The sequence below is a fragment of the Ranitomeya variabilis genome, chromosome 5, assembly GCF_051348905.1.
Source record: "Ranitomeya variabilis isolate aRanVar5 chromosome 5, aRanVar5.hap1, whole genome shotgun sequence".
NCBI classification, from domain to species: Eukaryota; Metazoa; Chordata; class Amphibia; order Anura; family Dendrobatidae; genus Ranitomeya; species Ranitomeya variabilis.
In genome coordinates, this window is record NC_135236.1 from 543950453 (window position 1) to 543977018 (window position 26566).

The following is a 26566-nucleotide window of genomic DNA, read 5'->3' on the forward strand; positions in this document are numbered from 1 at the left end:
GAGAGAGTGACCAAGGATACCCCAAAGTTACTACCTAAGGACCCCTGTCCCTGCGGCACTTACTGTGGCAGGGGCAGCGCTGGGCTCTGCAAGCGCAGGGCAGGTACCGCTCTCCATGACAGGAACAGTCTTACCTGCGACGTTTTCTGGCAGGTTTTATACACGGTGGAATGCACCTGCCCCCAGCGATCACCTCTTCCCCTCCATAGTCCAGCGTGGAGGACGCCGTCCTGCACGAGACACCGCCGGCGGAAGTGCCTCCAGGGAGCGCAGAAAGGACCGGAAGTGACGCGCGCGATCACTTCCGGGTTGCCAGCAGCGTGTGTGGAGGGGAAGGAGACCGGAGAGCTCCAGGAGGACTCCGGTCAGAAACACTAGCCTGCTTTGCCCTCACGGGGGCGCGGGAAGGCTAGGCACAGGTCCCGAGGACACCGCAGTGCGGCGCGACGGGAGCAGCATAGGAGGGGAGGTAAGATACGACCCCATGCTGCCCGGTTACACACAAGCCGACGCTTGTAAGATGCAGCAGTCACCGGCCACCACTGCATACGAAGTAAACCTCTCCTGTCCCATGGGGAACAGGAAAAGACACTGGTGAGAGGGAGGTGGGAGGGCCTTTTAACCTCTCCATTTCCTGTTCCCCATTAGGGCAAAGAGGCAACCTCCATATGCCGTCGTGGAAGGTGACTAGAGAAAATGGGGGGGTATCGTGGCCTCATCATTGAAGCAGGCCTGTGCTGGATTTACAGGTATGTATGCCTCACATAATAAATTCTGAAAGAGAGTGTATCAGTGTATCATCAGAAAAACAAAAAGTCTGCCACAAACTATAAAAGGGTAAACAAAATGTGGCAAATTTTGAATTTAATGGCATTATCCAGGACCATTTTATTATTTCGCACGAGTCCAAGAACAGATAGGCAGGTAGTTGCCAACTACCAGCCCTGCCTATCCTGCCGGCTTAGAGTGGTCACAGACCGCTCCTGGCGGCAAATCTACTGCTTAATTTGATCTCAGAACAGCTCTTTGTCCTCCACTCTACTCTGTCGACAAGGCTTTACTGCCCACATCATGCTGATTGACAGCTGGCTGCCCACAGTCAGGCAGCAGATAACTGGCTGTCAATCAGCATGATATTCGCAGCAACACCAAGTCAACAGAGCATAGTAGAAGAAGAATAGCAGCCACTGTGTCAACGGGACATCAACAGAAGCTGCAGAATTGCCAGCAGGAGCAATCCCTGACTGCTCTGAACCGGAGGAGATTCATGCTAAGCAGGTAGTTTGCCACAACCTACCGGTAAGTTCTTAGGTGTATAATAAAAAAATTAAAAAAGTCACCTTTGAGGGATCATAGTTTAACACTTAAAGAAAGTTTAATTTGGCTTTAATCATTACTATTTTTGTTCCTTCTTTGAAGCATTCCAGCAGCCACAATTTTTTTTTGTCTTGTTCTTCGTGTATAATCAGCTGTAGGTTTTATAGGTACCACACTATTTTGGGATACACGACTTTTTCATCAATAGTTTTTCCTTATTTTGTAAGGTAGCGAGATGAACAAATGCAAAATAAATTGCATTTACTATGAGAAATAATAAAATTATGAATTATTAAATTAGTCTTTATGGAAACCGTGGTAACATGTTTCCTTTTCTTAGGCATTTGTTTTATCAGGGTACGTTTCCATGGTCAGTAAACACTGCGGGTATGACGCTGCGTACATCCGAAGCGTCAAACCCGCAGGGTCCAAATGTTACAGCATAGTGCGTAACCAGACATGCGGAGCGTTTTTCTAGACTGCAGCATGTCTATGTTGCGGAGACGCAGCATAGATTTCCCATTGACTATCATTAGATACAGTAAAACCGCATCTTTATAGTCACATGCGTAATAACTCTGGGAACGCAGCTTACTATGCATAAGTACTAATTTAAATAATGTCTTACCTTGTGACAAAGCTGGAAGTTTACATCCACTGCAGTTCTCGCGATGACCGAGCTGACCGCGAGAACTGCTGTGCACATGACCGCCGGGGTTATCTCCGGTCACTAGGTAAGTTCTCACAGTCAGCTGACCGTGAGAACTGTAGTGCAGGTGACCGCCGGGGAAAGAGTTATCTCCGGTGGTCATCTACAAGCTCTGCTGTGTCTGGATGTCAGGCTGAGCCAGGCATTCAGTTGTAACAGAGCTGGAGATCGTCGTGGGACACTCGTTATTTAGGACTACGTCAGACAGGAAGTATTTGTGTTGGTTTATTATTTCATTTTTATTACAGGAGATCGAAGGCGTCGCATGGATTAGGATTAATAATACAAATGGAAAATGGTGTTGTGTTTTATTCCATTAAAATACTTTATTCTGGCTGTGTCTTTATTTAACATGTAACAACGATAGGATTAGTAATGGATAGGTGTCTTATAGACGCCTCTCCATTACTAAGCCGTGGGCTTCATGTCCGGTGACATCAACCCCACAAATATTACCCCACTTGCCACCGCTACAGGGTAAGTGGGGAGAGCCAGGTAAAGTGCTACAATTGGTACATCTTTGGATGCGCCAATTGTGGGGCTGCTGCGGGCTGTTATTTTTAGGCTGGTGAGGGCCAAAATGTATGGGCCTCGCCAGCCTGAGAATACCGGACCGCAGCAGTCTGCTTTTTACTTGGCTGGTTAACAAATATAGAGGGACCTCACGCCATTTTTTTTTCTTGGAGAGGATCCCCCTATTTTTGCTGTGGTAAGGTTCATGGATATTATCTCCTTATCAGCCTGAAATACCAGTTCCAGTAGTCTGCTTTACTCTGGCTGGTTAACAAATAGTGACCCCACGCCATTTTATTTTTTTTTTGTACGCGCGGTGATTCTGCACGTGTTCATTGAACCATGCGGAATCACCGCATCCTGTATTTAGAACGGTGCTATTTATCTTGTGGAGACTGAGCATCTGGAAAGACGCGCCGCATGTCGGTTTACGCAGGTCTGCCACCTGCGTCTTTGAACGCACAGTGGACATGGATTTCTTGAAATCCCATCCACTATTCTGTAACATCTGGACGCTGCAGGTTTGACGCTGCAGATGTACGCAGCATCCAACCTGCAGCGTTTACTAAGGGTACTGTCACACAGTACCATTTTAATCGCTACGACGGCACGATCCGTGACGTCGCAGCGATCGTATGATTATCGCTCCAGCGTCGTAGACTGCGGTCACACGTTGCAATCACGGCGCTGGAGCGATGCCGAAGTCCCCGGTAACCAGGGTAAACATCGGGTAACTAAGCGCAGGGCCGCGCTTAGTAACCCGATGTTTACCGTGGTTACCAGCGTAAACGTAAAAAAAAACAAACAGTACATACTTACATTCCGGTGTCTGTCCCCGGCGTTCTGCTTCTCTCCACTGTGTAAGCGCCATAGCCGGAAAGCAGAGCGGTGACGTCAGACGTCACCGCTGTGCTCGCTTTCTGGCTGGCCGGCGCTCACACTGCAGAGAAGCTGAGACGCCGGAGGACAGACACCGGAATGTAAGTATGTACTGTTTGTTTTTTTTTACGTTTACGCTGGTAACCACGGTAAACATCGGGTTACTAAGCGCGGCCCTGCGCTTAGTTACCCGATGTTTACCCTGGTTACAAGCGAACACATCGCTGGATCGCTGTCACACACAACGATCCAGCGATGTCAGCGGGTGATCAAGCGACGAAAGAAAGTTCCATACGATCTGCTACGACGTACGATTCTCAGCAGGATCCCTGATCGCTGCTGCGTGTCAGACACTGCGATATCGTAACGATATCGCTAGAACGTCACGAATCGTACCGTCGTAGCGATCAAAATGGCAGTGTGTGACAGTACCCTTAGATGGCCAAAAGTAGGGTCATGTAGGTTTTCATAATTGCTAAAGTCATGTAAGGTAAATTAGCAGTTGCTTCAAAGTGTGTATGAATACATTTCAGGAACTTGTCACTGACATTAGTGGCATGCACTGAAGGGCTTCATCTGTACACAGCAGCTTCCTGGTAATAAATCTGTAGACATGTCCGGAACAGCAAATCATATAAAAAGCAGTAAAAAGCTGACCTATTAACTTTTCCTGCAGCTTCCGGTGGAATGATAAACCCACAGAATATTTAGTTTTTTGCTGATTCAGAATCTCCATCTCTACAGCCACCGTTTTGTTTTTTCCTTTGCAGTAAAGTTGCTACGCTCAGCATTACAGTAAAACAATTTAGTGCTGAATGAGAATGTTCTGTCCCAGCTAAAAAACAGATTTGTACACGGTCAGGATGGAGTTCATTAAGACTGGCATTTTCAACATCAGTTTTCGTTTGTTTTCAAAGCTAGCTTGTGTAAAAAGTGACAAATTTAAGAGGAGCAAGTCTTGTAATATTTAATACATATTTGATTAATTTGGGGCATCTCTGGTCTTTCCATGACTTTATGCCAGAAAGTCAATAATTAATTCCCCAATCAATAACTCAAGTAGTCATAAATACCTTGTGCACAGCCAGCAAGAATCATGCACATATATAGTAGATTTTATAGGAAACCTGTCACCAGAAAAACACTATTAACCTGCAGATATTGGGGAGTGATTAACCTGTCCAGGGCCCACACATAGCTAAACACTGCTGGGAGAAAATGAACGTAATTTTCCCCCGGCAGTGCTCGGGTTTCAGTCACTGGGAGAGAGGCGATGCAGTCACCGCTCTAAGTATACAGAGCACTCCCTGCACTGACTGTCCACCAACCCCAATGCAGAGCCAATGTCAGAGGGGTGGTTTTAGCCTCCACCCTGTATTATCAATAGTGGTAACAGAAACCTGAACGCTGCCGGGCAGGGGAGGAATAAAAGTGAATTTTCTCCCCGCAGCTTTCGGCTAAGTGCAAGCACCGGAAAGATTAGTGATGCTATTATCCTGCAGTGTTTTTTTTTCTGGTGACAGGTTCTCTAAGTATGAGAAGTCAGCAGGAACAATATTTTAGTTTTAAGAGTAATGAGCTCACCGCCTCCCAGCGGTGGCTGCAGTGTGCCTCAGTCAACCGCTGTGGACAAACAAATACAATGAATGAAAACAGCAGATTCATAGCTTGGAGTCCCTATATCCCTTCATCCATGTCATTAGCCAAATTGCTAATTTTTATTATGCCATTTGAACATACAGCAGAGAATCTACCTGACTAGAATGCTGACCTTAAGGTGGCATCCAGCTTAAAAATGAATATTACATTCATTTTCTGTATAAAGTTCTAACACAATAGTTTTAGGTTTGAACTTCCAAAAAGATACATTTTAGAATGTTATGTTTTAGTCTGAAAGTTTCTATTTGTTGCCTTAAAGCTTGTTACAGAGCAGGCCATGCATTGTCCAGCTCACAAACAAGGTGTAAGACACACCACTCCCAATAGATGCATTGACAAAGGGATCCTGTCAATTCTGAATTTTCTTTCTGAATAAAAGCAGGTCAGTCTAGTTCTTGTAATTATATTTAAAAGGATGTCCAGCTTGCAGACAGTAGAAAGTAGTGTTATAATCCCACTGTGTCCACTTCAATCAAGCCATCTAGGCTAGGTGCAGCACAGAGCAGTCACTTCTGTACTCCCTGTGTGTAATGAGGTCATACTCACACAATTGTGGCCAAAAGTTGACTGACAACAATTTTGTTTTTCACAAAGTTTGCAGCCTCTGTGTTTTTAGGACATTTAATCAGATGTTTCTATGGTTACTGATGTAAAATTCTAAGCGTAGCATAAGTTTTTAAACATTTGACAAATACATCAAGTTCATGCAAAAAGATTTACAGAGCTAACCCTTATTTTTCAAGATTTCTGCAATCTGCCCTGGCAGTTGGATATCAGCTCCTGAGCAACCTTACTGATGCAACCCATTCTTGTCTAATCAGGGTAAAATTGCAAGTGTGTTGCTTTTTTGGGGGGGGATGTCTACCATTTTGGGGTTGATATGTTTTGATTCACCCTTATTGCATTTTGTTTGCAGTGTTGCGGAGTCCGAAAAATGGTAACTCTGGTATTTAGATTTTTTTCTTAATACACCATTTACCGATTGGGTTAATTAGTGACTTTTTAAATTAATTTAGGATAGATAAAAGAGGGGCAATTCGAACCTTTAGGGTATGTGCACACGTCAGGATTTCGTGCAGAAATTTTCCTGACAAAAACCGGACATTTCTGCCAGAAATCCGCATGCGTTTTTTTTTTTGCGTTTTTGACGCGTTTGTGCGTTTTTTCCCAAATGCATAGAATTGCGGGAAAAATGCAGAAAATCCGCAAAATTAATGAACATGCTGCTTTTTTTACCGCGATGCGTTTTTTTTGCGGAAAAAAAAACGTACCATGTGCACAAAACATGCAGAATACATTCTAAATGACAGGATGCATAATGTATGTGTTTTTAATTAGTTTTTATAGCGTTTTTATCGCGAAAAAACCTGAACGTGTGCACATACCCTTATATTCTCCCCCTCACTTTCTTTTGTATTTGTTAGTCCCTTAGGTACTTGAACCTGTGATCATCTGATCACTTGTACCATACACAATACTATAGTACTGCTGTGTACAGCAAAAATCATGATTTCCTATGAATGCCAGCCATATGTTAATTTTAAGGGAGAGTGCACATGGTCCGGATACGGCAGCAGCACATGCCCGCTGCATCAAAAGCGCTGCCGGCTATTGAATGCAGGCGATTCTGGATGTGTTCATTGAACCGTGCAGAATCACCACATCCAATACATTGTACGGATGAGATCTATCTGAGCGTCTCCACAAGACAAATTGACATGCTGCTGTCTGGAAAGACGCGCCGCATGTCCGTCATCGCAGGTAAGCTGCGGGCGTTTGTGCACTCATAGTGGACATAGGATTTCTAGAAATCCCATCCACTATGTTGTAATATCTGGACACTGAGGGTTTGACGCTGCGGCAGTACACAGCGTCCACTGACCGTGTGCACCTACCCTTACAGATGAACTGTCATGACAGGCAAAGGAGGTCTTCAGATGAACTCTGGAAGCCATGCCAACCCATCCGTGCCCCGCGATATATCAGGATATGGGGGGGGGGGTAATGCTTCCCCTGTCAGCGTGCAGTAAATGCTGCTGTCAAAGATTGAAAGCAGCGTTTAATAGGCCAATATCTCCAGGCTCCTCTCCACCACCAGCTGTTAGAGGCAGATGGTGGCTGATTAGCAGTCATCTGCCAGGGAAGATGCCAGAAACATATGATGTAAGTGTGCGCCGTATTTCAGTAAGTATTTTCTTCTTTCAGAAGTGTATTTTGGCAGCTGGGCAAAATGAAGGGAAAAAAAAAAAAAAAAAAAAACCAACTGAGTATTACTTACCTTTCCCAGGTCCAAATACAGCTTTAGGCTGTGTGCACACAGTGCATTTTTTATGCATTTTTTTCTAAAGGGAAATGGGCCAAAAACTATATGGAATCATTTGTGTCACAGTGTGGGAAACACCGGCACGGAGGTTCTTATTGGCGGTAACGCTACCACCAGTAAGACTGTCAGTCACAGCGCTGCGGAGTCATGCTGTCAGATGTCCGCATGATCCCCCAGCTGTAACTCTGACCTGCGGTAAAAAGCTTACCACAGGTCAGCTAATGTAACAGCTGCTGACACCAAGCCCTAATCCCATTACTGATGCCACTGCATCAGCATGAGAAAAGTTGTGTTGAACCAAGAAATTACAATAACAAAAAGTTGTTTTTTGGAAATATTTTTATTTAGCTTAAAAAAACAAAAACCTTCATTGCTGTACAATAACACACCAAAAACGCATGTTTTTGCAACAGCGTTTTTCCTGCCAAGAGATGCAGAAATTTCTGTAAGCAAATACTCAACGTGCGCACATAGCCTTATCCCACTACCCCAGTCTTTATCTGCAGAATTGATATCACTGGTGCCAAATCAACAAAGCTTAGGCCCACGTCACACTAGAGAGAAATACGGATGAGGGAGAGGTGCAAAAACACCACATTGCACACGGACCAATGTTTCTCTATGGGGCAGCTTCCATCAGCTGTAAATACATTTACAATCAGGAGCCTGCTAATGCAGCCGCTCATGGCTGTAAAAGACTGGGGAATGAATGGAATGCAGGTAACGTAGCTTTGTTGACTTGCGGTGCCGTCACCGAACCTGCGCCCCCTGGTGGCATAAACTCATATGAACTGTAGCGTGGGAATTTTTCTGAATATTTTCTCATGCTACAGTTCATACGAGTTTAGCAGGCTCCTTCAGATGGATTTACAGCGTGGGACATGACTGTACGGCCGACAGGTATGGGATATTGTTGCTTTTTTATTTTCCTTTTTTTCCCGAAGAATGAGGATCTTCAGGTGGATTGAACGTACAATAAAGATATTTAAACCCGGTGTTTATTTATTTCATTAAAATACTTTATTCATAGAGTGTGAGTGTGAGTGTGTTTTATTAACCCTTTACTACTACTGAATTGATAATGGATAGGTGTCTTATTGACATCTCTCCATTATTAACCAGGCTTAATGTCACCTTACATTAGCAAGGTGACATTAACCCTTTATTACCCCATATCCCACCGCTACTCGGGAGTGGGAGAGAGTGGCTAAGTGCCAGAATAGGTGCATCTTACAGATGTTTTTAGCCAGGGGGGGGGGGACCAAAAACCATGGTCCCTCTCTAGGCTATTAATATCTGCCCTCAGTCACTGGCTTTCCCACTCTGGCGGAGAAAATTGCGCAGGAGCCCACGCCAGTTCTTTCCGTGATTTTACCCTTTATTGTAACACCTAGAGCTCCCAAATTTTGCACACACAAACTACTAACATTATTAGTGAGGAATATGTACAAATATAACGGATATGAAACGGTTTACTGTATGTAAACCATGTCTCATATACTGTCGGGTTTAGTAAGGAGTTAGAAAAAGTCGGCAATTGAATTACCGGCTCTTATACTATCTAGCTCTGAGATAGATAGATAGATAGATAGAGATAGATAAGATAGATAAAATACTCACTAATGATCAGATTTCAGTATTGAATAAGGGTTTGTCTTTTGGACTCAGTACACATGTTAATTGGTTTCAGTTGAGTGTGGACCTGCAGCATTTCTTTAGATCAATAAAACTAAAGGAGTGGTTTTCTTATAATGCAGGCACAGAAAAAAATTCCCACTAGTGAACTTGATTTAAAAGAACTGACTTTAAAGAAAAAAAGTAACTTTACCCCATCTGAAAATTCTCCAGTAATTGATGCTTTTATTTCTGTGGTGTGTGGCGATATTGAAAAATTGAGAAAAAACTCCCCAAGAAAATTCAATCACCCAAATATGACAGCAGGTGAAATTGAAGCCCTAAATGATTTGACACATGATGGGGAAATTATTATAAAAAAAAGCTGATAAAGGTGGTGCGGTAGTTGTCCTCAATAAAAATGAATATATCGATGAAGTGAAGAGACAATTGGCGGACCCGGGGGTGTACGAGAGGTTATCTTGTGATCCTAAATTTGCTATTGCCAGAGAGATCAAGAATATTTTGGATAGTGCTTTGGATAAAGATATTATTGATCAAGATGTTTACGATTTTTTGACAGTTCAATGTCCAATCACTCCGGTGATGTATATATTACCCAAGATACACAAATCTCTCGTACACCCGCCGGGTAGACCAATTGTGTCAGGTTGTGACTCCATTTTTTCTAAAATTGGGACTTTTCTTGATAAAGTCCTTAATCCGATTGCCAGTTGTGCGGAGTCCTTTGTTCGGGACATTACAGATTTCCTGGAAAAAATAAGTGGTATTGAGGTGACAGGTGAGGTGATGTTGGCATCGTTTGATGTCACATCGCTTTACACGTCCATTGATCATGGTCGAGGGTTGGAGGCAATAAATAAAAAATTATTGACCACACACTATTCTGTAGAAGCTAGAGAATTTTTAGTTCAACTTTTGGAATTAGTTCTGACCAAAAATTACTTTTTGTTTGGAGATACTTTTTATTTGCAATTACGCGGGACCGCCATGGGCGCGAACATGGCGCCCGCGTATGCAAATATCGTTATGAGTGTCCTTGAGGAGGACCTCGTCTATGTGTCCCACCACTTTTGCTATGTGGCTGCGTGGTGGAGATACATAGACGATGTCTTCCTCATTTGGACTGGAACTGAAGACATGCTACATGAATTTAATGGTTATTTGAATATGATTGATGAGACAATTAAATTTACTCTAGTATACTCGGACACAAATATACAGTTTTTGGACGTGAATGTCCGAATTGAGAATGACAAATTGGTCACTCAACTGTATACTAAAACGACCGATAAAAATGATTTATTGTTGTTTAACAGCCAACATCCACGGAAAACAAAAAAAATCTATTCCATATAGTCAACTAATGCGAATAAAAATAATTGAAAGTGATGCAGATTCTCTGGAAAAATCAACTGAAGTGATTTTAAGAAAAATTTCTGATAGAGGTTACCCGAAAAACCTTTTGCAGAAACAAAAGAAAAAAAGTTGACACACTATCAAGAAAAGATCTATTTCAAAAAAAGTCAAGAGTAAAGGAACTTGATCGTATTCCTTTTGTGACCTCCTTTTGTGAGGAAAGCAATAAAATCGCTGATATTGTATGTAAGCATTGGGGGATGTTGCATAATTGCTTACCCCAGGTGAAAATTCTCCAAACCTCCAATTTTTTCGTACAAAAGAAATCGCACTATTGCCTCCACTCTGATCAAATCAGATATAGGTTCTTTTAAGAAGCAAGGCCAAAGTACACTTACTGGCCTTAATAGAAGGGGGTGTTATCCATGTTTGTCGTGTGTTAATTGTAGCCTGATACTCAAGGGTTCCAATTTTTTCCATCCTATCACTAATGAGGAGTATAAAATTCAACATTTTCTGACATGTGACTCAGATTTTGTTATCTACTTGTTGCAATGTCCTTGTTCCTTATGGTATGTCGGTGAGACTACGTGTGATTTTAAAACAAGAATCAATCAACACCGACATACCATAAGGAAAAAACGTATGGATCTACCTGTCTCTAAACATTTTGTGGAAAAATCCCACACAGAGAGAGTTGCGTTTTCGAATTATAGATATGATACCTGTACAAAGGAGAGGGGGTGATCGAGTGCAGTTGCTAAAGAGAAGAGAATTGGAGTGGATAAAGAGATTAAACACTCTGAAACCGCATGGCCTTAATGTAGACTTTAAACTTAGTCAAGTTATGTGATATACAGTTTGGTTACTACCTTTTCTCATGGATTAAGTAAGTGATGTATTCTATGTGAAAATGGGGAATAATTTTTTCCTTTTTCTCTTGTTTTATTCCAGGTGTCCCATTCTGAAAATCGAATGTTTAAAATAATCTTTTTTGTTTACGAAATGATTAATTTTCTTCATTTATATTTTTGGCCTCCACATCTTCCGGCTCTTTTTACATACTTGATATGTGTGTGAAAAATAAATATAAAGTATAAATATGAAAAAATAATAAACTTTGAATATCAGGAACAATTCTAACTTTGTGTCTTTGTTGATACTTATCTTTAGTAGGATATAAGTGATGTAGCCATGGATATGGGTCCTATTATGTCATTAATGGATTAGAGTTATGCGGGGGGTTGCCGACCCCAAATGCCTCCGTATCCAGATTGCGGAATGGGATGCCCCAATTAATTGGAGAGGGTATCCCAGAGCTAATGACTATTTGGGCTTATGCCCTGGCCCTTTAAATCCTGCGGTTGGCTCATCTGTATCTGTCCCATTAGATATATGAGAGAGTTTTTTTCTCTTGTTTCCTGGTGTTATATATTATTGTTATTTTGTTAAATAAGAACCAGACGATGTTTATTAGGCATATCTTTATTTATTTTGTCTAATTTTGATGCCAGAGAATCGATATTATATATGGCAGTTTTTCCCTTAAACAAAATGGCGCCGCGGTCTTCTTGGTGGTCCTGCGCAACTGCGAGCTATTGCAGTGTGGGTCTGTTGATGCGGACGTCACTGACCTGCGCAGTAGGTGCGATAGGACGCCGGAGACCATGGTACAGATGAAAACAACATTGTGTGTAAGTTCGCTGCTATCATGATTTTAAGGATTGAGACACCTGGTATTTTATAAATTACTAATTGCTCATTGAGCAAATTTTAAACACAATCGCACAATATGTGGTATAATGTGCTCACTGACAATAAATTTAGTAAGGATATTATTTGTCACATTAATACACTATTTTATGGACTGTTGATACTTATATGTGCCTGGTATTTATGATATTATAAACAATGAATTTTGTAATTGGATATGCATGTTTTTTGTATAAAGGGTTGTCTCACCTATGTGTTCATTGCTTGAAAAAGGATTTTGTATCCGAAACGCTGCCACGCCGCTCAGGCAATAAAGTCCACTTTTTTATTACTTTTTGTGCTGCTTTTCTTTTTTTGTCATTATAACTGGAGGCTTTTTTGGACTGCTGGTTGGGATAGCTTTGCACACTATTGAGGTAGTACAGGATGCTGTCCCAATTTTTATAGATAGATAGATAGATAGGTAGATAGATAGATAGATTTGAGCCCATGGATCCATTATATGTTGATTTTGCAAACCGGCGAGAAAATCTCGCCATACGGATACTTTTTGGGAAAAAACAAAACAAAATCACATCCTTGCATTGAATACGGATCACTGTTCAGGAACTTTTCTGCGTATCTCGGCAGTTAAAATCGGACCGTATTTTTATACGTTAGGTCTGTCCCCGGCCTCTGTGTGGGTAGCTGGCAAGAGCAACAGAATTCACTGCTGCCCCCGTTTTTTGTAGCAGTAGAGAACCGATGCTGGACCCTGGAAGGGTAAGAAATACTTGGTTTGAATTACCGTTATTTATGACTAGAGCAGCTTGCAAAAGAGTTTTCTAACAAAAAAGCACAACAAGAAAAAAAAAAAACCTGTTACCTTGGGAAATGCAGTTTATCTGCAGATGCAATCTTAAAGGGAACCTGTCATCCCCAAAATGGAAGTTGAGCTAAGCCCACCGGCATCAGGGGCTTATCTACAGAATTCTGGAATGCTGTAGATAAGCCCCCAATGTATCCTGAAAGATGAGAAAGATAGGTTAGATTATACTCACCCAGGGGCGTTCCCACTGCGGTCCAGTCCGATGGGCGTCAAGGTCCGGTCCGGGACATCCTATCTTCATAGGATGACGTCCTCTTGTCTTCTTGCAGCGGCTCCGGCGCAGGCTACTTTGTCTGCCCTGTTGATAGCACAGCAAAGTACTGCAGTGCGCAGGGCCTCTCTGACCTTTCCCTGCGCACTGCAGTACTTTGCTCTGCCGTTAACAGGGCAGACAAAGTACGCCTGCACCGGAGCTGCGGTGTGAAGACAAGAAGAGGACGTGATCGTAAGAAGATGGGAGGCCCCGGAACGGACCATGATGCCCACCGCAGCGGGACCGCCCCTGGGTGAGTATAATCTAACCTCTTTTTCTCATCTTTCAGGTTACATCGGGGGCTTATCTACAGCATTACAGAATGCTGTAGATAAGCCCCTGATGCCGGTGGGCTTAGCTCAACTTCCATTTTGGGGGTGACAGGTTCCCTTTAATCCACAGGTAAAGAGCATTACATTGAGGTCAAGTCTCCTTACTAAAAGTGTAGCTAACAGGAGCTAATGCACCATGCAGAATTATTAAGTCATCTACTTGCAGGTTAATCCTATATTTGCAAATAGTTTTCATGATGACAGTTTCCTTTAGGGTATTATTATGCACACAAACCTATCATTACCTTAGATTTCAGTCCCAAAATATGGACGTTTAGCAAATACAATTGCCATTGAGGCAAAGATACGACGCATGATTAGTGATCCACTTGACCAGGGGTTGGCAATTAATTTTCCTATGAGGCCACATGAGAGACAGTGACTTGTGGAGGAAATTAATTCTTCACAATATTAATATTACCATACTATCTACTATATAATTGTCTAAGTGTCATTTCCGTCTTTTCTGTCCTTCTTTCTGTCTGTCACGGATATTCATTGGTCGCGGCCTCTGTCTGTCATGTAATCCAAGTCGCTGATTGGTTGTGGCTGTTTTGCCACGACCAATCAGCGACGGGCACAGTCCGGCGGAAAAATTGCCGCTCCTACCTCCCCGCAGTCAGTGCCCGCTCCGTACTCCCCTCGTGTCTGCCCTCACACAGGGTTAATGGCAGCGGTAACGGACCGCGTTATGCCGCAGTGTAATGCACTCCGTTACCACTGCTATTAACCCTGTGTGACCAACTTTTTACTATTCATGCTGCCTATGCAATGTCCTGCGTGGGCTGCGCAATGTCCTGGTAATGGTGAGCCCCCACATATACTGTGTGAGCCCCCTCAGCCTCTGTGAGCCCCCTCATAGCCTCCTATATACATACAAATATCCACACGCCATTGTCCGCTCTCTACAGCCACTGATTGGCTGCAGCCTTTCATCCGAACAGAAGTTGGCCCGGAATGTGAAGGCAAACTCAGGTGAGCCACCGATTGGATGCAGCAGTCGCATAATGTTCCCCTGTCATATGTTGATGCCAGCAGCACGTGGGGGGGGGGGGGTGCAGCAGCAATTATGAAGGAATGGTGCTGGAGGAAAGTGTAGCTGTGTTTTCTTACACCCCACCCTGGATCCTTTATTGTAGATGTTTTAAAGGTAAGGCATAGCAGTAGCTTTATCCACTGCAGACTGTCCCACTCATTTGAATGAGTCTTACGGTGCTTTCACATTGTTTTCTGTGTCCCCGTTGGGGCATATGTTGAAAATCCCCCACAAAATGGGAACGTACAGTTGCGTGAAAAACTGTTTGCCCCCTTCCTGATTTTTTTTTCTTTTGCATGTTTGTTACTCTTAAATATTTCAGATCACCAAGTAAGTTTCAAATATTTGACAAAAAAAAATTAAATAAACAAAATGCAGTTTTTAACCCCTTCAAGTCGCGGCCCTTTTTTGTTTTTGCGTTTTTGTTTTTCGCTCCCCTCCTTCCCAGAGCCATAACTTTTTTATTTTTCCGTCAATATGGCCATGTGAGGGCTTATTTTTTGCGGGACGAGTTGTACTTTTGAACGACACCATTCGTTTTACCATGTCTTTTACTAGAAAACGGTGCAGTGCGGTGAAATTGCAAAAAAAGTGCAATCCCACACTTGTTTTTTGTTTGGCTTTTTTGCTAGGTTCACTAAATGCTAAAACTGACCTGCCATTGTGATTCTCTAGGTCATTACGAGTTCATAGACACCTAATATGTCTAGGTTATTTTTTATCCAAGTGGTGAGAAAAAATTCAAAACTTTGCTTAAAAAAAAAAAAAAAAAAAAGTGCCATTTTCCGATACTCGTAGCGTCTCCATTTTTCAAGATCTGGGGTCGGTTGAGGGCTTATTTTTTGCGTGCTGAGCTGACGTTTTTAATAATATCACTTTTGTGCAGATACGTTCTTTTGATCGCCCGTTATTGCATTTTAATGCAATGTTGTGGCGACCAAAAAAACGTGATTCTGGCGGTTTGAATTTTTTTCTCGCTACGCTGTTTAGCGATCAGGTTAATGCTTTTTTTTTTATTGATAGATCGGGCAATTCTGAACGCGGCGATACCAAATACGTGTAGGTTTGATTTTTTTTTATTGTTTTATTTAGGATGGGGGTGATTTAAACTTTTATGTTTTTTACATTTTTTTTTTTACCTGTGCCATGCTTCAATAGCCTCCATGGGAGGCTAGAAGCTGGCACAACTCGATTGGCTCAGCTACATAGCAGCGATCATCAGATCGCTGCTATGTAGCTGAAATGCAGATGTGCTGTGAGCGCCGACCACAGGGGGGCGCTCACAGCAGGCCGGCATCAGTAACCATAGAGGTCTCAAGGACCTCTATGGTTACTGTCCTGACATCGCCGACCCCCGATCATGTGACAGGGGTCGGCGATGACGTCATTTCCGGCCGCCCGGCCGGATGCGGTAGTTAAATGCCGCTGTCTGCGTTTGACAGCGGCATTTAAAAGGTTAATAGCGGCGGGTGAATAGCGATTTCACCCGCCGCTATTGCGCGCACATGTCAGCTGTACAAAACAGCTGACATGTCGTGACTTTGATGTGGGCTCAGCGCCGGAGCCCACATCAAAGTGGGAGACACGGCATGCGCAGTACATGTACGGCGCATGTCGTGAAAGGGTTAAATTAAGGTCTTTTATTAATATGGGAAAAAGAAATCCAAACCCTACACGGCCCTGTGTGAAACAGGGATTGCCCCCTAAACCTAATAACTGGTTGGGCCACCCTTAGGAGCAATAACAGCAATAAAGCGTTTGCGATAACTGGCAATGAGTCTTTTGCAATGCACTGGAGGAATTTTGGCCCATTCATCTTTGCAGAATTGTTGTAATTCGGCCACTTTGAAGAGTTTCCGAGCATGAACCGCCTTGTGTCATGTCACAGCATCTCAATTGGATTAAGGTCAGGACTAGGTGACTCCAGTATTAATTTGGTTTTACTTATGCCATTAAGGCCATGTGCCCACGCTGCGGATTCCGCTGCGGAATTTTCCACAGTGGATTTGATAAATCCGCAGTGCAAAACCGCTGCGATTTTTACTGCGGATTTATCTCGTTTTTTAGTGCGGTTTCCTCTGCGGGTTTTCACCTGCAGATTTCTATTGGAGCAGGTGGAAACCCGCAGCGGAATCAGACCAAACAATTGACATGCTGCGGAAAATAAAGCGCTGCGTTTCCGCACGTTTTTTTCCGCAGCATGTGCACTGCGGATTTTGTTTCCCATAGGTTTACATTGTAATGTAAACTTATGGGAAACTGCTGCGGACCCGCAGCTGCGGAAACGCTGCGGTTCCACAGCGTGTGCACATACCCTAAGAGGTGTACTTGCTGGTGTTTTGTGGATCACTGCCCTGCTGCATAACCTAAGTGCGCTTCAGCTTGAGGTCACGAACAGATGGCCGGACATTCTCCTTCAGGATTTAGGAGACATCACAATTCATGGTTCCATTTACAAGTCTTCGAGGTCCCAAAGAAGCAAAACAGCCCATCACACTACCACCACCATATTTTACTGTTGGTATGATGTCCCTTTTCTGATATGCTGTATTACTTCTACGCCAGATGTAATAGGACATACACCTTCCAAAATGTTCAACTTTTTGTCTAATCAGCCCACAAAGAATTCTCCCAAAAGTTTTGGGATCCTCAAGATGTTTTCTGGCAAAACTGAGACGAGCCTTTAGGGTATGTTTCCACGTTCAGGAAACGCTGCCTTTTTGACGCAGCGTAAAAACGTCCATGCTAATATCCTTGGATTTTCAGCAGCAAAAACACAGCAAATAACTGCATTTTTGCTGCGTTTTTTTCAACACCCATTCAAGTCAATGGGTGAAAAAACGCTAAAAGAAGTGACATGCTCTATGTCCAAAAAACGCAGCAAAACACAAAATACTGATCAAACAAAAAACCAATGTGTGTGCATGAGATTTCTGAAGTCTCATAGGCTTTGCTGGTATTGTAAAAAGCAGCTGAAAGTTAGCATAAAAAAAACAAAAAACAAAAACAGCAACAACGCCCTATGTGAACTTACCCTTATGGTGGAGTCATCAATACTGACCTTGAGGGTATGTGTCCAGGATGTTCAGGATGGCTGGCGGTTGGGACGGAGCGGCAAACCCGCTCCGCCCAAAGCTCCGCTCCCTTTTGCAGACGCGATGATGCCGGATGTGTTCATTGCACACATCCGACATCATCGCACCCCACAGATAGGGTCCTGTGTTTGCGGCGCAGCGTCGCTGCAAGGTAAACGGACATGCTGCGATCTAAAAAGATGCACAGCATGTCCAGAATCGCAGGGCCGCCGGATACATGTTACCACGCATAGTGAAGATGGGATTTCATAAAATCCCCTCCACTATGCTTTAACATCAGGACACTGCGTTTTTGACGCTGCGGCTCTACACAGCGTCAAACACACAGCGTTTCCTGAACATGGAAACATACCCTAACTGAGACGAGTGAAGGCTGCAGTTCTTTGGATGTTATTGAGGGGTCTTCTGTGACCTCTTGGATGCGTTGTCGCTGCGCTCTTGGGAAAATTTTGGTCGACCGGCCACTCCTGGCAAGGTTCACCATTTGTGGATAATGGCTCACTGTGGTTTGCTGGAGTGCCAAAACTTGAGAAATCGCTTCATAACCTTTTCCAGATAGACCTGAATTCCTTTGTTTCTCATTTGTTCCAGAATTTCTTTGGAAGGCAGCATGAGGCCTAGCTTGTGGTGTACTTCACTTTGTCAAGCAGGTCCTATTTAAGTGATTTTTTGATTGAGAACAGGTGTAGCAGTAATCATGCCTGATGTGGCTAGGGAATTTGAACTCTGCTTCCCAACGATGTAATCAACTACAGTTAATTTATGTATTATAAGGAGGGCTCTGCAGGGTTGGATTTCTTTTTCCCTTATTCATACCTCCCAACTTTTGAAGATGGGAAAGAGGGACAAAGTTTGCGGCGCGCGAAGCGCGCCACGTCAAATTTTAGGCCACGCCTCTGCTCACACCCATTCATAATTAGTCACACCCATATCCACGTCCCAACCACACCCATCTAGCACTGCCGATCACACTGTTTCATATACAATAATTATAAACAAAAAAATATGGCCACACAGTGCCCCATACTGTATAATGGCCACACATGACGCTCCATACTGTATAATGGCCGCACATGATGCTCCATACTGTATAATGGCCGCACATGATGCTCCATACTGTATAATGGCCCCACATGATGCTCCATACTGTATAATGACAGCACATGATGCTCCATACTGTATAATGACAGCACATGATGCTTTATACTGTCTAATGACCGCACATGATGCTCCATACTGTATACTGGCTGCACATGATGCTCCATACTGTATAATGGCCACAGTTCTCCATACTGTATAATGACATACAGGCACGCAGCTCACACACAGGCACGCAGCTCACACACATGCAGCTCACACACACGCAGCATCACAAACGCAGCTCACAAACACATGCAGCTTTGACACAAATGCATCACACACGCAGCCATCACACACATGCAGCATCACACACACACACACACACACATGCAGCATCACACACACATGCAGCATCACACACACATGCAGCATCACACACACACACACATGCAGCATCACACACACACACGCAGCATCACACACACACATGCAGCATCACACACACATGCAGCATCACACACACATGCAGCATCACACACACACACACACATGCAGCATCACACATGCAGCATCACACACACATGCAGCATCACACATGCAGCATCACACACATGCAGCATCACACACATGCAGCATCACACACATGCAGCATCACACACATGCAGCATCACACACATGCAGCATCACACACATGCAGCATCACACACATGCAGCATCACACACATGCAGCATCACACACATGCAGCATCACACACATGCAGCATCACACACACGCAGCATCACACACACAATCTCCTCTGTGGTGCAGGGGCGGCTGATCTGTCCATGTGCAGCTCTTCAGTTTCTCCTGCTCACAGCTCTGCACTATCCCGGCACCTCCCCCGTCTCTCCTTCTCTGCCGGGATACCAGATAAGGGCAGGAGAAGCCGGAGCTCCGTGCACACACAGGAGGTAGTGAGTCGCTGACCTTTCATCATGATTGCTGCTGGCTCTCTCCCTCAGCGTGGCAGCACTGCACAGGGGGCGGGGTCGGTCGGCAGGTGAAAAAAACCAGCCACAAACCTAAGTTACTCAGGTGCCGCCCCCTGCATTGTCCCCGCCCTAGGCACGTAGTGCGGGACAACTAATGTCCCTCCCGGGATCCCGGGGCTGACTGTCAAAATCAGGACAGTCCCGCGGGATCCGGGACGGTTGGGAGGTATGTAATTATAAACAAAAAAATATGGCCACAGTGCTCCATACTGTATAATGGCCACACATGATGCTCCATACTGTATAATGGCCACACATGATGCTCCATACTGTATAATGGCCACACATGATGCTCCATACTGTATATTGGCCGCACATGATACTTCGTACCGTATAATAGCCACACATAGCTACTCCTACACACGCGGCTGCGCTCCGTACACACACGCTCCGCTCCATACACCTCGTACACATTTAGCTCCACTCCATACACCTCATACACACACGGCTCCGTACACCTCTTACACATTCAGCTCTGCTCCGTACACCTCTTACACATTCAGCTCTGCTCCGTACACCTCGTCCACACACGGCTCCGCTCCGTACACACACGGCTCCGCTCCGTACACACACGGCTCCGCTCCGTACACACACGGCTCCGCTCCGTACACACACGGCTCCGCTCCGTACACACACGGCTCCGCTCCGTACACACACGGCTCCGCTCCGTACACACACGGCTCCGCTCCGTACACACTGTAAACACCTCCTGACCCCACACAACAGGCAGCGCATCACCAGGGCACGTGCTTCTCTCCAGAGAAGGGGGTGTGAGCCCTGTGCCAGTTGCTGCATGGCGCGCTCACCTGCGGGTGCCCTCACCAGGGCATATGTTGATTCCCTGGCACAGTGGCAGTAATGGAGGGGCAGCGACAGCACAAAGCCTCATTAGGTGCAGATCAGTAAATCTGGAGACATTTCTCTGCACGGTGAGAACTAGTTTCCTTTGTTACAAGCAGAGCAACAAGCAGCCTGCTGCAGCACATGGCTACCGACCACGCCCACTCCAGCTCATTATCCTGCTGGCACCTACCTGGCACCGCACACACCGGGGACATGAGGGTCGGTGTGCCTGCTCGTCCTGCACAACATCCAGCTGAGCTCCTCGTCCTCCTCGCCACGTCCGTGTCCTGCGGATCATGACCCCGTGCCCAGCGCTGGCAGCACCTCCTTCATGCCACGGGAAGCCCTAAGAGTAAGACTCAGGAACATGGGGAAGGGGCGTGGCCTAACACAAGGGGGGGGGTGACGGCTAAGGCTACTTTCACACTAGCGTCGGGCTCGGCCTGTCGCAGTGTGTCGGGCCGAGGTTACCAACGCTAGCGTTCTCTGCGCCGCACAACGGGGGCAGCGGGTGCATTTTTCCAGCGCATCCGCCGCCCCATTGTGAGGTGCGGGGAAGTGCGGGGAGGTGGGGGCGGACCGTCAGCAGCAAAAAACGTTACATGTAGCCACAACACGGCGCAACCGTCGCACGATGGTTGCGACGTCTGTCAATTCGTCGCAATGCGTCGTTAATGTTAGTCTATGGACAAAAAACGCATCCTGCAAGCACTTTTGCAGGATGCGTTTTTTTTACCAAAACGACGCATTGCGACGGAGGACAAAAAACGCTAGTGTGAAAGTAGCCTATTTCTCCTGTGTTGTTTGCGGGAGCAGAGTGTCCCGGGCAGGACAGCGGGGAAAAGCATCAAATGCGGGACAGTCCCGCACAATGAGGGACGGTTGGGAGCTATGCTTATTAAATAAAATGCCTTCATTTAAAAACTGCATTTTGCGATTACTTGTGTTGTCATTGTCTAATATTTAAAACTTGTTTGGTGATCTGAAACATTTAAGTGTGTGTGTGACAAACATGCAAAAAGAATAGGAAGTCAGGAAGGGTGCCTTTTTTTTTTTTTTTTTTTTTTTAAACACAACTGTATGAACCGACAGGGCCATAGACTAATGAAGCAGAGCGAATTTCAGTAGTGTACGCAGCGCACTTACTGGAGGCAGACACCCGGATATAATCTACTACATCTGCCTCCAATAGGTGTAAGCTCCTGACAATAGTTATTCATAATATCACAATTACTCACAGGATAGACAACTTGCTGATCAACAGGGACCTACTGCTCAGAAGTGACCCCTCAGAATGGAGCATTGGCCACACATGTGAATCATAGTTCTGTTCTCTATTGGACTGCTGGAGAAAGTTCTACACTGCATTATGTCCAGAGTCCTGCAGTCCCATAGAGAATGAATGAAGCCATGGAACAAATGAACAGCCAGAGTCCAATCCTCAAGATCAGTGAGAAACCCAGAAATTGGAGCCCCACCAATCAGCGAGAGGGCCATAACCTTCCATGCTGGGATTGACCCTTTAACACGCAGTAGTTCCACTCTAGCTATGTCTTCTGCCAATAAGCAACAGTTAAATACAATAAAGAGCAAGTGACAAGAATATGAAAGCTGGAATGCAGCCTTATAATGGTTTTAGGAGGTAAGATAGGTAATAACTAACGACCCTGTGTGATGTAGAGAGTCCCTAGCGTGGGTAGCAATAAGCAGACAGACAGAATGCAATGGGAAGAGACTGCAAAGTACATCACACACATATATATATATAGCGTGAACCGACCGCGGCAGGGAACACACCCGCAGGTCAGCCATACTCACAGGGGAGTGCGGGTGTAATGCTGAGCCTCGGCTGGCCTCTTACTGGGCTGTGTTATGGTCTCCCAGTCTGTCCGGCCTCCTCCTCCGCTTGTCCGCCTTCCTTCCTGCCTCCCTTCTGTCACTGCGTCCGCCTCAGCACCGCCCTCCTCCTCCTGTCCTCCTCCTCCTGTCCTCCACACCTCAGGACCGCCCTCCTCCTCACCCTGCCCACCCCACCTCAGGACCGCCCTCCTCCACAGCCCCGCCCTCCTCAGCCAGTCGCCATCCTGCCTCAGCACCGCCCTCCTCCTCCTCCTGTCCTCCACACCGCCCTCCTCCTCCTCCTGTCCTCCCCGCCTCAGCACCGCCCTCCTCCTCCTGTCCTCCCCGCCTCAGCACCGCCCTCCTCCTCCTGTCCTCCCCGCCTCAGCACCGCCCTCCTCCTCCTCCTGTCCTCCCCGCCTCAGCACCGCCCTCCTCCTCCTCCTGTCCTCCCCGCCTCAGCACCGCCCTCCTCCTCCTCCTGTCCTCCCCGCCTCAGCACCGCCCTCCTCCTCCTGTCCTCCCCGCCTCAGCACCGCCCTCCTCCTGTCCTCCCCGCCTCAGCACCGCCCTCCTCCTCCTCCTCCTGTCCTCCCCGCCTCAGCACCGCGCTCCTCCTCCTGTCCTCCCCGCCTCAGCACCGCCCTCCTCCTGTCCTCCCCGCCTCAGCACCGCCCTCCTCCTCCTCCTGTCCTCCCCGCCTCAGCACCGCCCTCCTCCTCCTGTCCTCCCCGCCTCAGCACCGCCCTCCTCCTGTCCTCCCCGCCTCAGCACCGCCCTCCTCCTCCTGTCCTCCCCGCCTCAGCACCGCCCTCCTCCTGTCCTCCCCGCCTCAGCACCGCCCTCCTCCTCCTCCTGTCCTCCACACCTCAGCACCGCCCTTCTCCACAGCACCGCCCCCCTCAGCCTGTCGCCATCCTGCCGCAGTACTGCCCTCCTGTCTGTCCGTCCATCCCTCGGTACTTCCCTTTTTCTATTCAGTCTGCAGTGCCGCCCTCCTCTGCCTGTCCGCCCCACCTCAGTACCACCCTTGTCCTCATCCTGTCCTCATCCTGTCCTCCCCACTCCAGTGCCGCCCTCCTCTGCCTGCCCGCCCCACCTCAGCACCGCCCTTCTCCTCATACCGCCTCTCCTCACTGCGTGCTGTCCTCCTCACTCAGCCTGTCCTCTGGAGCCTGTCCCAACTTTCTCCTTCTAGTAAACGTAGCAAACCTATTTCCCAGCTAAATAGATAAACATTAAATTATAATATCGATAAAAACGAATAATATCTAAACATTAAATTGTTCCTTCCTCCGCTTAGTGCCGCCTTCCTCAGCCTGTCCTTATGGCGTCCCACAGTGTAGCGCCCAATGCTTTCCCTGCTGTCCTCTCAGCAGGCAGCCGGCAGCTCCCCCTGCTGGCAGCCATCTGTATTGGCACGTGTGTTGCTGCATCCTGGTGTACAACCGCATGTAATGTGTTCAGGGCACATCCTAGCCTGTCAGCTGCCATGTTCACATGTAGCGCTTTTTCTACAAGTGTCAATCCCAAAATGCACACCAATATTGTGCTGATTTTCTTTGTGTGTTTTTTTTGGAAATTAACCCTTTTCAAAGCAGAAATGTAGCAGTTCTGCACTTAAATTTTATGGCCGGATTCATCATAATGTTTACACAAGGAAAAGCGTAAAACACGTTGAAAAGTTGCAAAATTTCTGCGCAGCTCAGAGTTGTACAACACTTTAGAGAGCTCTACCGAAATGGGTGCAGGTGGGGAGGAGGCGGAATGGGGCATGGTGACTGCCCGGGCGCTTCTAGCAAGGCGCACACCACCGAGAAGATGCGCCAGATTCATTAGGTGCTGGACGACTGAATGAACTCGACGCATCCTACTCCAGACATATCCCCTTAAAATCTGACCACTGTCACTTTATGAGGTTATAACTCTGGAACGCTTCAACGGATCCCACTGATACTGAGATTGTTTTTTCTTGACATATTGTACTTCATGATAGTGGTAAGCTGTGGTCGATAGGATTTGCCTTTATTTATGAAAATATTGAAAATTTGACACAAAATGTTAACATTTTCAAACTTAATTTCTTTGCCCTTTTATCAGAGGGTTATGTCACATAAATAATAAATAACATTTCCTACATGTCTACTTTACAGCAGCACAATTTTTGAAACTTTTTTTTTTTATTAGGAAGTTCTAAGGGGTAAAAGTTAATCAGCAATTTCTCATTTTTCCTACAAAATTTACAAAACCATTTTCTTAGGGACCACCTCACATTTGAAGTAATTTTGAGGGGGGGGTTATGAAAGAAAATACCCGAAAGTGACATCATTCTAAAAACTACACCCCTCATGGTGCTCAAAACCACATTCAAGAAGTTTATTAAGGGTATGTGCACACGTTCAGGTTTTTTCGCGTTTTTTTCACGATAAAAACGCTATAAAAACTCACTAAAAACGCATATGCAGCGCCCCAGAGTCCTGGTCGTTGCAGTACTGATGCTCCGCCGCTAAGGGGGGCTATGGTACGTCTGATGGCACTGAAGGGGTTCACCTGACCAGGTATCACAGACACCAATACACTTCACAGTCTGGCCTCCATGGGGAGCTAAGGGTGCTATGTATTAGACCACTCCTCACAGTCTGGTAAAACTGGGGGTTAGACAGGAAGTTAGACAGAAGCTGACTGGGAATCGAACAGGCAACATCCTGTGGCAGAGGGTGTTGCGGGGAGAGACTCGGGGGGGTCCTTGTCAGGGGTGGGATCCTGACAGAGGCCTAGCGAACAGAGAGAACATTACGGGACCGCGCCTGCACTTGATCGCGGCGGTACCCCAAGAAAGGATAAGAAGCGAGGTTTATTGTGCTGAGTGAGAAACGAGATCAACGCAACAAGGAGAAATACCAGTAGGAGTCGTGCTGTAAGACGAGGCAACATCCTACTGAGGCGCGCAGCCGGTGGCCGGAACGCCGAGGAAGTACTAGGCTCCAAGCAATACTTCAAACCTATGGCAGGACAGTCAGTTATAGGCGGGCTGTCTCACACAAATCACCTACGAAGACATAGGGGGCAACATTAGGAGAGGGGCGACTCTAGGGTCCCAGAAGAACTCCGAGCCTACCCGTCATACGGGTGCATCCTAGCCATACAATCTGGGGGACGAAGAAGAACATCAGAATCGAGTTGTGAGGGAACTTCAGAAACAGACACAACAGTTGTGGGGACTATCCCTTAAGCACAGCAGGGGAGGACCACAACACACAAGCGCTAGAAGGTAGGCACAGATTTCCACCTGCAAAGGGAACTCTGGAGGTGCCATCGGACCGGCCGGACTTGCGCAGCCCGGTTAACCGTATTCCGGACTGAGGATCCTGAGCCTTCAGTAAAGAGGTAAAGAGACTGCAACCTGGTGTCCTCGTTATTTACTGCGACCGGCACTCCACCGCACTACCACCACTTTCCACACCAATTATTGGGCGCCCCTCAGCAGGGTCACGGACCGGGTCTAGCCACCGTGACAATCCAAGCGCAGAGACTCAGAGGCCCGGTGCCGGGTACCCCTCGGCCCTGCGGCAGTGGGGGCGCTACAACTTGGCGTCACAAACAGCATCTACTTAAGTCTGAAGAATCAGGTCATGTGTGCCTTGGAACCGTGATTTATTATACTTGGACTGTGACTTATTGCAAAGACTGTGTATTGCCACTTGCCGCCAAAAGTTCCCGCCAAAACCGCCGCCATTACAGCGCTAAGGAAAGCGCAGGAGAAGAAGAGGGGCGTGGACAAGCTGGAGAGCGCGAAAGACAATGGCCACCCAGTCTAAATATTTCTGCCCCTTGAGGACGTGTCCGTCAGCAGCCGAGATCCGCCTACTGATCCTCAATGGGGGGCGGAGACAACGAAAGCGAAACCGCCCACGAAGGAGAGAGCGGGAAAAGGACCAGGAAGAAGAAGTCAGCGACATGGAGGACGCCATGGCGACCCACCCGGAGCCGGAGCATGGGGTAGGAGCAGAGGACTCCCCCAGCTACCCGGAGGGGCACCGCAACCAGGCCTCCACCACTGATACTGACTTCCTGCCGGCCG

General features: G+C 46.3%; 1 protein-coding gene across 2 annotated transcripts in view; it reads right to left on the reverse strand.

Moving 5' to 3' along the window:
- The window catches only part of GNPDA1 (glucosamine-6-phosphate deaminase 1), an 84205-nt gene extending 61595 nt beyond the window's left edge, over positions 1 to 22610 (reverse strand). The window contains exon 1 of one of the 2 annotated variants that reach the window (XM_077265845.1): positions 22465 to 22610. The gene's annotated coding sequence lies outside the window, so the exon portion shown is untranslated. The remainder of the gene's footprint in view (positions 1 to 22464) is intronic. The other variant, XM_077265847.1, reaches the window with a different exon arrangement.
- Between the last annotated feature and the right edge of the window lie 3956 nt (positions 22611 to 26566).